The sequence below is a fragment of the Porites lutea genome, chromosome 10, assembly GCF_958299795.1.
Source record: "Porites lutea chromosome 10, jaPorLute2.1, whole genome shotgun sequence".
NCBI lineage: Eukaryota > Metazoa > Cnidaria > Anthozoa > Scleractinia > Poritidae > Porites > Porites lutea.
Genome location: NC_133210.1, coordinates 13,507,524 through 13,520,023, shown reverse-complemented (window position 1 = coordinate 13,520,023; position 12,500 = coordinate 13,507,524). Strand labels below are relative to the sequence as shown.

The 12,500-nt window shown below is 41.7% G+C and overlaps 2 pseudogenes; one reads left to right on the top strand and one right to left on the bottom strand.

Annotated features, from left to right (window-relative positions):
- Positions 1 to 1,883: 1,883 nt before the first annotated feature.
- LOC140950529 (lathosterol oxidase pseudogene) lies at positions 1,884 to 2,950 on the bottom strand (annotated as a pseudogene).
- Positions 2,951 to 7,489: 4,539 nt separating this feature from the next.
- The window catches only part of LOC140949539 (uncharacterized), a 5,951-nt pseudogene continuing 940 nt past the window's right edge, over positions 7,490 to 12,500 (top strand).

Sequence of the window (12,500 nt, the reverse complement as noted above, 5' to 3'; positions counted from 1 at the left end):
CACAGTGTTGCAAAGACATATGTTGGCATTTTTTGATATGCTAGTTCCTTATGTAGTTTATGATAGTGATAATATGAGCTTATAATAGTGTGAAACATGACCTTAGAGTCAACTTGAACAACAGACTGAGTTTTTCTTGCTTTTTCTCATATGGCATGGATTATGCAGTGCATGCATATGGAGTATTCAAAACTTTGACTGAGCAAATCTCATTTATGCTGGGCTGCTCTGAGCCTCACATTTAGAGGTAATAGAGCTGGTCTGTTCCATGCATATTGAGTAATAATTAGTCCCTGTGGTTTATGTAATCTGCAGTGGTTGTTTTCTGACAGGATTTTATTACAGATGCAGTTTACCATTAATGGTTTCCTTTTTACTTCTAATAAAGCCTTAAGCTTTATATTGCAACTAATAACCTAGTTTCTTTGGTTTTCTCTGAAATGCCTGGACCTGAATAGCTACATGTGTGTATTTTTTTTTGTCTGAATATAACGATTTCCTGATTTGTTTTGATGCTAGAACTGTCAGCTAGATGGCAGAATACATGGCAGTGCATCTGCAGCGATCGGAAGACAATGGAAAACCAGTTGACAAACTTAAAAACACATTTTGGCCTTGAAGGAATTCCGTCAAAGTTTTTTCTTGTTCAGAAGAAGGCCTTAATTCAAGTTCGAACTGCTCTTTCACTGCAGTTTACTGTAAAGACTTCAGTTGCCAACTCCCTTCAGTGAATTTTGATGTTGCCACAGCATCCAACTGTCTACCCTGCGAACAGTCTCCTTTGATTTTCCTAGATAAGTTGGAAAGAGGAAGGAAAGATCGAAGCGACTCTACTAGCAGGGTACCAACTGTCATGCACATGTAAGAATTTGGCAAATTGTTAGGCGCATAAGAAACCCATAAGAAACCCGCCTATCCGAAACACTCACATATATCCTTGGAACTGACCGCTAGATATCAGAACGAGCTTTTGTGCACTAATACACAGATGGACTATTAATGGTCTAGATGATGCATGGGCCGCAGCTGCAATGCAGGCTACTAATATTCCAGCTTGATTGAACCAGGATGGATCATTCCAATTGACTTTCAACCAAAATCTCAAAAGTTTTGGCAAAATGAAAAGCCCCTATCGCACGGATTTATCCTACCCACCACCAATGAGGATTTGGGATTTATTTAGATCGGATTCAGATCAAAGTTACCTCTTAAAATGGACTTTGCTTCCACTTCACTCAACAAACATCAACAAAACCACTTTGAAAAGAAAGCTAACTTTGAGTAAAAATTAAAAAAAAAAAGAAAAATTCCTTTACATAATCGCAAGTTGACTCGTGACACAAGTTAGTGAACTAACACTTAAGACATTTTTATATTTGTGAATGATAAAAATTTATCTGAAAACAGGTATACATTTTGCTTACTTTGGTCTAGAATCAGGTATAGTTTGCGAGGGAACTACGGGAGCATATAAATGTATTTAATTCCAAATGAATAAGAACGAAAAAGAAATATGCAAATTTGAAATGGACTTGAAGAATTTTTTTGTTGGCACTCCAATGTGAGTAATGATGACATCATTTCTGCCTAAAGGCCAGGTCTGAAACGGGTGTGGAAAATGGCATTTTTTGGATCTGAAATAGGGTCAGGATTTGGAGAACTGGGCGGCACACCCCCACCAAGAATTACCAGGGATCCCCCCCTCCCGGTTATGAATCAAAAAGGTATTCTTGTCAGGAACCCTGTTTCCCAGGGTTAAAAAATTAAAATGAAACCCATAAAGAGGACCAATGTGGGAAATTAAGGAGATCATACTCTAACACAGTATGACAGCATTTTCTTTGTTTGTCCGATTTTTTGTTTTCATATGTAGAATATAGGTATTTCTTCACTCGACCCTAAGTGATACCTTAGTTTAGTGGCAATATTAGCTTACCGTATTAAACAACTTAATTGAAACACAAATATGTAATTATTACCCCAAAGCAAAACCAAACACATCAAATCGGGGACCCCTGGTTTGGGGTGTTCCGGAGGTGTGACTGGTCTTAGAACAGACCTGTTGACAAACCTGTCTTAAATTATCGCTGTCATAGATAACTGCAAATATCAATCATTTTCCTTTCATTTTCTTTAGCTCATCCATCGGACCTTTGCCTTCCAATGCGCTTGGATAACGGAACGAGCCGCCGATCCGATCCCACAAAGTGAAGTACTGTCCATAATTATAGTTGTAATAGAGGTGATGATCTGTGTGATGGGCAGAACCATTAATAAGAGGTTCAAACAGTCTTGGCACCCTGTAATCGCCATCATGAATCGACACAGTCCAAATATTGACGATAACAAACAACGCGAGGTAGAGATATTTATCCAGTGGAAAAATAAATGGATACACATGATAGGGACAGCTTTGTAGGAAACTGTCGATCGGATGGAAGGCGTGACTTGCAAACGGCGTTGGGACCTTCCAGCGATGATGAACTTTGTGAAGATACTTGTAAACTGAACGGTGATGTAGCCCTCGATGGATCCAATAAATTAATGCGTCGGTGAATGTGAGGAAACCGATCAAGCTTAGTACGAAGTCACCAAGAACCTGCGGCCATGAAGACTTGGAGAGATCGGTCATATACAGACGGCTGTAGCCGCGAACTTCAAGCACAAATAATCCAACCGTTGGGATGCTAACAAATGGAACGGATGTCATTGTAACTGTGATTTCTTTACGGATCTGATTTTCCAGAATGAGTGGATGTTTCATGAGCTCGCGATCGTACACGAAGAAAAAACTGAACGAGGCGAATGCAAAGTACATTATCACTCCTCCGATGTTGACAACAATGAGGAGAGACAAAAATTGCCTGAGCCAGTTGTCTTCGACCCAAGATGCAGGATGTACATAAGGAGTGAACAAATACAGATCAAGCGCTTCCAAAACGAGGTCCATCTTCATTTTTTCCAAAGTGTTTCGTGATGATCTCTCATTTTTGCACTACAGCACGCGAGGATTTCGAACAGGTTGCTTAATCGAGGATTTTGATTGGATAAGTCTCGTGGGCCCTACCTTCGTAGCCAATCAAATTTGTCCGTTTTACCTAACAGGTAGCCTTGTATGAGTGCGTTGGTGACAAGGCACTGAAAGAAAACAGCAATTTTAACATATTTTTTCATCCAACCAAGGGTATATAGTAGTCCATTTCAATATGAAAATACTCAAAGGATTTCTAAGGTACCACAACCTCATCTCAGGGAACAAGATAGTAAATTAATAGTCTACATAACGGACACTTGGTAAGAATAAGTCCTAGACGCGGATTCGTGGAAAATTTCTCATAAGGGGTCAAGACTTTTTTACACCATTGAGACACCATTAAAACTGTTTTAAGTTAATCATTTCTAATCCATCATTTTACACTGGAGTTCAATTATTCGCCATTTGTAGATCTCCCATAATACACCTTTTTTGCCCCCCAAAGTTATGGATAATTAAAATTTCTCCTGGTACTGTAGAAATTGAAGACAATGCTTGTGCAAAATTTTGAGGGACACAAAAGGTGCGTTATGGAAGATGTGCGATGAATGCAGCCTTCAGATATGAACTGTAAGTAAGAAAATCAAGGTCAGTTTTAACTGGTTTTGATTTACTTTAAAAAAGCAAAAAATCTCCTAGAGAGCAGTTCTCTTATGTTCCTTATATAAGTGGTCCCTTATGTTCTTCAGGGATAGTTGAACGTGATCAATGGGTGTATGGCACTCATAAAAAAATAGCCAGCTGCAATCTAGCCTGCGAGCAAGCTCTTCATTTGGGAAAGTCACGAGAAGTCATGTGAGAACAGTACGCGAAAGGAGATGGGAGTGCGAGGGGCGGAGAAAGAAAGGGAGATTCTCCTTTCCTCTGCCCCTGGTGGCTTTGCCACTCACTCACGCGTTCTCTCGTGGATCGCTTCGCTCACCATAAATAGAGAGCTTGCTAGCAGGTCAATTGCAATCAGGGTTGTCCAGGACCTAAAGTGATAGTCAGGTCTCTTAAGGTCAGGATCGTTACAGAGTTGACAAAAGCACCAAATTTTGCACAGTGATAGCTTATTGCAGTACCATGAATATTAGAGGGGGTGCTCAATGCAAATATGCCACTGAAGCGTGCTAAACAGGATTTAATTATTGTAAATTTCACCTGCTGGGTCCCTGTGGTGTTTTGATTGAAAATTGTTATTTAATACCTTAAATCACTCAGAATGCTCTTTTCATGTTGTAAACAACAATTTCACTCGAACATCGGGCATTCCCATCCATTATTAGCTTATTGATTGTATAATTAAGTTGATTATTACTTTGCCTTTAAAGCAAGGCCACAGTCCGCCCACATTTTCATAAGTCATTTCTAGGATGGCCTCGTCTTTGCTTCATAACTTGCAAGTACTTAGCTTCTGGGGTTCTCTTCTTCTTTTCTAATGTATTTCAATTAGAGGAGGCTTTATTGTGTGGCTTAAGTCTCATTTATTAATTTAATACAATCAGAAGGATTCAGCCACAACGACAGGTCATTACAGGTAGAAAAAGGATCAAGTATTATTTGTCATTACATGTCACTTTAAGCTGAACAAAGCTTATGGCATAGCGATTCACACACAAAATTTCAGAAAAAAGAAATTGTCAAAGAGTCTGTTGTATCACATATTATCAGGGATTTATGACAGCTGCTCATGAAGACCAAATAACGAAATGACAACCCAAAGTAGTTCTTTCTTAAGGGGGTAATTAATTTTTCAGCTTAACATAGGCCTGGATGCTTTTCAGTCTCTCTTTATCTGCTGGACGCACGTGCACGTTTTGACAGAGAAGCAAGCATCGTGGCACAAGTCATATCATTTACAATTCCCGCAGTTTGTCTAAGCTTTACAAAGCAAAAACAAACAAAAAAGAATCTGGTCTCATAAACTAAAAGGAAACAAGTTAGCCCAAGCTTCAAAGAACAGTACAGTTTATCATGAAGCCTCTATATTTGGCACTGAAGCACTCATGTCCAAAAATAATAACAGCTTATCAAGTCGTTAAAGTGAGACTCAAGTGGTACAAGATTAACTCAAATGATCGAAAAATGGTGAATAGTTTAACTGCTGAAACTGTAGAAAGGGGGCCAGGCTAACTTTTAGGGCCTGTTTACATGGAGGAGGGGGACTCCAGGTAGGCATGGTAACCCACTTAGGTGGGGTAACCCGCCTGTCCTTGTAATCTCTCATTTTAATTTGATCACGTTCACATGATAGGTGGGATGAAACTCCAAGGTGGGTAGCCTGGTCTGCCACACCGGGTAACCCACTCAGCTGAGGTTAAATTTTGCCATGTCAACGTTTCAAGGTGAGGTAACCCAGGCTATTCGGGGTCAGATTCCTGATACATCAAATTCGGGCAAAATTCATTTTGGCGCCGGGTGACTTCACATAATTATTGAAGGTAACAATAGAAAGCCACAACAATGAAGGTTCCAGCCAGTGCAGCAAGTGAGCGTAGACGTGGTTTGCCAGAATTTTTCTTGTTTACATGCTTAGGGACCATTCAATAATCTTAAGGAAGTGCACCCCAGGATGGCGGGGTTGTAAGATTGCATGTAAAGGAAAGTTATTTTTACCTCACCTAAGCAGGTTACCTCACCTACCTGGGGTCCCCCACCTTTATGTTAACAGGCCCTCAGTCTCGGGAACCGTGGAACTGGTAATAAACGGTTTACCTAACCCGGGACTAGCTGTGATACTACTTCGACCTTCAAAAACGTCAGCATAGCAGCCGAAGGAGCCATTACATCGGTGTAACACGAATATAAGATTGCGGTGGTTTCATGCGTCTCGTTTTGTGACTTTTTTTTGTCTTCGTTTTTATAACCATCCCTAAATTTCAATCATGTTCAAAACATTCCTACTAACAGAATATTTCGTAAAGCTCTTTAGAATGGTATTCAGCAATAAAAACAAGGTGTGACCAGGAGTCGATTTCTAGGCTCCTGGTGTGGCAACATAGGCATAAGTGAATGCAAAGTTTTGCGGTATGTAATCTGTCAGAAATCTGTTTGAGTAGTCGAAGTTGGGGCTGATGGGCTTCTTTATCATGATCACTCCGTTATGATAAGGGACCAGGCCATAATTATTGTTGACCCTTGCTTTTTTGGTATTTTCTGTAATTTTCCCCAGCATTATTTGGGAAAAGGTGGTAACTGAATTGCTCTTGAGAAATTCATGATCGTAAGATTTCGTAACCACGGGGTATTCTCCTAACTGCATTAAAAAAATAACAGATTCATTTTCATAAATGATGCATCATTGGCTGGCTAATAGAGGCCTTGTTCCTGTAACTTTCAGCTCTTCTGAAGTTAGTTTGTGTGTAAATTGTAACGAACACGACGACCTTCCCGTTTTTTTGAAGATTGTATAGACCTACCATTAACACTCTGGTGCGAGAGCTCTGAAGTGAATGAGCTCCTTACAGGTGTCTAGGCATGCAGGGACCTCATACACTTCTTTTTAAATGTAAATGTGTAAAAAATAAGGAGTTTTAAAAATTCCTGGAGAGGCATGTTTTACATCCTCGTCCCCAGGGCTTAATAAAAAGGTAGAAAAAGGTAAAGCGACCATATTTTACGTCAATAACTCGTGAAGGAAATAATAACTGATAAACTTGAGGTGGACGGTGCTCTCCTTTTACCCCCCTCTCTGCATGAATGCTCCGTTTTAAGGGTATTTAAAGCTAGTCAAAGCTACACAGAAAGGAGAGAAGCTGAAATAAGGGTGTGTTGACACCGGGGATCGAACTCGGGACCTCGCGCACTAAAGGCTGCGCACTAGCAAACTGTCCCACCCTTTCTCCTCCTTTTCCCCCTGAGGACGAGGTTGACATGTTTTAATGACAGGGTTACCAACGCAGCAAATTATAATCTAATCTTAGCTGCACAATTACAAAGTGGGCGCGTTGTCAGTTACGGTTCATGAGGTCGTTCATGTGGCATGTGAAAATTTAACGATTCTGTCGTTTAGGATATGATACATTTAGGTTTTATGTTATTGTATGACATCTTTGACGGCTGGCTTTGTGATCTGTTTAAATTGATATGTAACGATATCATAACTGACAAGTCTTAGCAGTGAACATGGCCAAATTTACCGTGTGGAGACTGGGCACTAGTCAGTGTTGTGTACGTGTAAAACTATTTTGAATATTGTAACAACAACTAAACATTACCCAATTAAAAACTTAAAAATTTGAAACAAATGTTCATTAGCCAAATCAAACAAGAAGAGTACTCACCACAGGGAACCCAATCTGCTATTATAGGTGAAAGTTGATCCCCTCTTTTATCTGTAATTAGGACCATTTGTAACGGGCACCCCCTCCAGTATTAATCGGCAGGTGCTAAGGAAGCTCTGTGCCAAATTTGACACTTTTGTCACGTCTGTAACGATCCGGCCTATATTTTGCACTAAGAGACCTGACTATGATGAGCGAAAACCACCAGCTAATCACAGAGGAGAATCCTCTAAGTGAGACAATAAATCTATGGTATTTGTGAAGATATTGATGATGATACCTTTATTAAAGTGTCAAAACTGTAATAGCGGTGCATAACCGCTAAGTGGGGACACTGAAATAAATTTAAAAAGAATAATTAAAGCAATTAATAAATTAACTAAAATTAAGAGGTGACAACCTTGACGACAGTGGCAAGGGGTTGTGACAAGTGACAAGGGTTGTGTCAAAAGCAAACACAGCGACAATGATGACAACACTGACTAAAGCGACAACAGTAAGAGCAGCGACAACAGTGACAATGGTGTTGATGACAACAGAGAAAACGGTGACAACTGTGACAACACTGACAACAGTGACAACAGCAACAATGGTGGCAACTGTGAGAACAGTGACAACGGTGACAACAGCGCCAACGGTGACAACAGCGACAATGGAGCAAGAGTGACAACAGCGACAACGATGACAACGTTGAGAACAGTGACAACATTGACAAGAGTGACAAAAGTGACAAGAGTGACAAGACTGACAACAGTGACAACAATGACAACAGTGACAATGGTGACAACAGGGACAAATGTGACAACAGTGACAAGAGTGAAAAAAGTGACAACAGCGACAACCGTGACCACAGTGACTACGGCAATAACAGCGACAACAGTGACAACAGCGACAACAGTAACAACAGCAACAATAGTGCCAACAGTGCCAAGAGTGACAACAGCGACATCAGTGACAACGGGACAACAGCAACAACAGTGACAACAAGCGACAACGGTGACAACAGTTACAACAGCGACAACGGTGAGAACCGTGACAATGGTAAAAATAGCGACAACAGGGACAACAGTGACAAGAGTGACAAGAGGGACAACAGTGACAACGGTGACAAGAATGACAACAGCGACAACGGTGAAAAGAGTGACAATGGGAACAAGAGTGAGATCAGTGACAACGGTGACAACAGCGACTACAGTGACGTTAGCAACAACAGTGACATCAGCGACAACAGTGACAAGAGCGACTATGGTGACTAGAGTGACAAGATCGAGAATGGTGAGAAGACTGACAGCAGTTACAAAAGCGTTAATGGTGTCAACAGCGACAACGGTGACAACAGAAACAACAGTGACAATGGTGACAATGGTGACAACAGTGACAACAGCGAAAACATTGACAAGAGTTTTAATAGTGACGACAGCGACAATAACGACAACAGCAAGAACAGTGAAAACGGTGATAACAGTGACAATGGTGACAACATCGACAAAGGTGTCAACAGCAACAACGCTGACAACAGTGGCATTAGCGACAATGGTGACAACAGCTAGAACGGTGACAATAGTGACAACAGTAACAAGAGTGACAACAACGACAACAGTAAGAATAGTGACAACGGTGGCAACAATGACAACAGCCACAACGGTGACAATAGTGAAAACTGTGACAACAGCGATAACAGTGACAACAGTCACAAGAGTGACAAGAGTGACAACAGCGACAACAGTGAAAACAGTGACAATGGTGATAGCAGAAACAACAGTGAGAGGTGAGACAACAGTGACAACAGCAACAAAGGTAACAAAAGTGACAACGGTGACAAAGGAAACAACAGTGACAACAGTGACAATGGTGACAACAGTGGCATTGGCGACAATGGTGACAACAGCTAGAATAGTAACAATAGTGACAACAGTGACAAGAGTGACAACAACGACAACAGTGAGAACAATGACAATGGTGACAACAATGACAACGGTTACAACAGTGACAAGAGAGACAACAGCAACAACAGTGACAGCGGTGACAACAGTGCGACGATGATAAGAGCGACAACGGTGACAACAGCGACAACAGTTACAACAGTGACAACACAAACAACAGTGACAAAAGCAAGAATGGTGACTACAGCAACAACAGTGACAACAGCAACAACGGTAACAACAGTGACAACAGCGACAACGATGACGAAAGCAACAACAGCGACAACAGTGACAACATCGAAAATGGTGACAACAGTGACAACAGTGAGAACAGCAACAACAGTGACAAGGGTGACAAGAGTGACAACAGCAACAACGGTGACAATGGTGACAACAAGGACACGGTGACAAGAATGACGAGCGACAATGGGGAAGGGAGTGACATCAGTGACAATGGTGACAACAGCGACAACCGTGTCAAAAGCGACAACGGTGACAACAGTGACAACAGCGACAACAGTGACAACAGTGACAACAGCGACAGCAGTAACAACAGTGACAACGGTGACAAGAGTGACAAAACGGACAACGGTGACAACAGTAACAACGGTTACAACAGCAACAAATGTGACATCAGCGACAACAGTCACAACGGTGACAACAGCGACAACGCTGTTAGCAGTGACAATGGTGACCATGGCGACAACAGTGACAACGGTGACAACAGTGACAACAGCAAGAACTGTGACAGCAGCGACAACAGTGGCAACAGCGACAACAGCAACAACGCTGACAAGAGTGACAACAGCGACAACAGCAACAACGCTGACAAGAGTGACAACAGCGACAAAAGTGACGACAGAGACAACAGCCAAAACCGTGACAGCAGCGACAACAGCGACAACGGTGACAACAATGACAACAGTGACAACAGCGACAACAGTGACAACAGTGAGTGAGAACAGCTACAACAGTACAACAGTAACAAGGGTGAAAACAGTTACAATGGTGCCAAAGGTGTCAACAGCAAGAACAGCGACAACGGTGACAATAGTGACAACAGCTACAATGGTGACAAGAGTGACAAGAGCGACAATGCTGACAACAGGGACAATGGCGACAACGCTGACAACAGCGACAACGATGACAACAGCGACAACATGACAGTTGTGACAACAGTGACAACAGTGACAACAGCAACAACATTGACAACAGTGACAAGAGTGTCAACAGCGATAACAGTGATAACAGCGACAACATTGACAACATTGACAATGGTGAAACAGTGACAACTGCGACGAGAGTGACAACAGCGACAACAGTGAGAACAGTGACAAGAGCAACAATGGTGATAAGAGTGACAACAGCGACAACGATGACAAAAGCGACAAGGGTGACAAGAGTGACAAGAGCAACAATGGGGACAAGATTGACATCAGTGACAACGGTGACAACAACGACAACAGTGACAACAGCAACAACAGCGACAATGGTGACAAGAGTGACATGAGCGAGAATGGTGAGAAGACTGACCACGGTTACAACAGCGACAATGGTGTCAACAGCGGCAACGGTGACAACAGTGAGAACAGGCTACAACGGTGACAACAGCGACAACAGTGACAACAGGGCAATGGTGACAACTGTGACAACAGTGACAATAGGAATAACGATGACAACAGTGACAACAGTGACAACAGCGACAACTGTGAGAACAGCGTCAACAGTGACAACGGTGACAACTGAGAGAACAATGTCACTGCATAAGCATCACACCTTTTTATACATTTCTTTACTGTCACTGAACGACTACAATTTGAAAAGGCCTCGTATCTCGTTTTGTGCAGGTCGTGAACACAAGGCAACGGGTTGCTTTTTCTTAAAAATTTTTCGTAAAAATTTCCAACATTTGACGAATTGAAGGAGGTGGAATAAGCGATATAAAGTTTGAAGCAGCGCGACCTCACGTTTTAAGTGACGTTTTCCATCGCCATCGCCATCGATATTGCTTAAGCTCCCCCCCCCGGAGGGGAGAGGTACTTAACAAATGTTTATACAAGGAGGCTCGGCCCGAGGTCTAACCCGTCATCCTTTTATGTACCATTTTTCACGAAAAAGGTACCCCTTTGATATACCTTCTACTGAAAAATGGTACACCTTTCACATATCTTTGTTAGAACTGTGCATTCCTTTAACTGCTTATAATGCACTGTCTTTAAAATAAGAATTAATTACAAAAATAGAACGTTTTTTTGACTTTATAAAGCCATAAAATTCATCTGTTGGCCCTTTTGGGCCCTTTCACGGACCCAAATGACAGATTTCCCTACCCTTTTATATACTTCAACCAGTGAAATCCCTATCCATTTTATATTCCTGAAGCCTGAAAAAGGCACCCCTTTCAGGCAGAGCCTTTCCGTATAGGCTATCATAGGGAGTACCAACCGAGAAGCTCCCTAATATCTGCCTATCAATTTGCCTCTTCCCAACGTAATCCTACCTTCGGTTGGACATGAGGACCAGACAGGTAGATCACAGGTAGTCCAAGCTCGAAATATGGGCATCGGCGTTCATCGGCAGGCATGACATTCGAAATATAAGGATTTGTATGGGAAAAAAACTTATCATCTCCGTAACCTACGAAAATAATAGGATTTCAATACGAAACAGCTGACCTTACATAAAATGTGTGTTACATCTCTCCTGTGTGGTCCATGGCCCGATTTATGGCCGTTTTTTGGGTTGTACTGTAAACGGTTTTCTCTCTCTTGATTTATCCCAAACGCTGAGTGAACTTGTTGGACATGCGTCCTCTCTAAAAAGAAAAATTATCGGCTGCCCTTTTTTTATCGTGCTCACCACTTTACATGTCAATAACAAGATCATAAATTCTACGCACTGCTCAACTGGCAACCAATGAAGCTCCATTAGTACTGGCGATATGTGATCATGCTTCCTAGACAATGTAACTAGCCTAGCGGCAGAAGTCATAATCACGTATTGCAGGCGCTGGATCTTATACTTAGGCAGGCCATAGAAGAGTAAGTTACAATTATCTAACCTAGAAGTCACAAAAGCGAGCACCGAAGTCTTAGCGTTTTCCATACTGAGAAACTTAATTTCTAATGGAAATTGATATCATTGAATCAAAAGCAGATTTAGTCACTAATAAACGCCAGGATACACGCCAATAAGTTACTTATTACGACTCAGTCAATCAGGAATTTACGCAACCTCGTTCCCAGGTTCTCTCTCCTACCCGTCTCTCTCTCTCTCTCT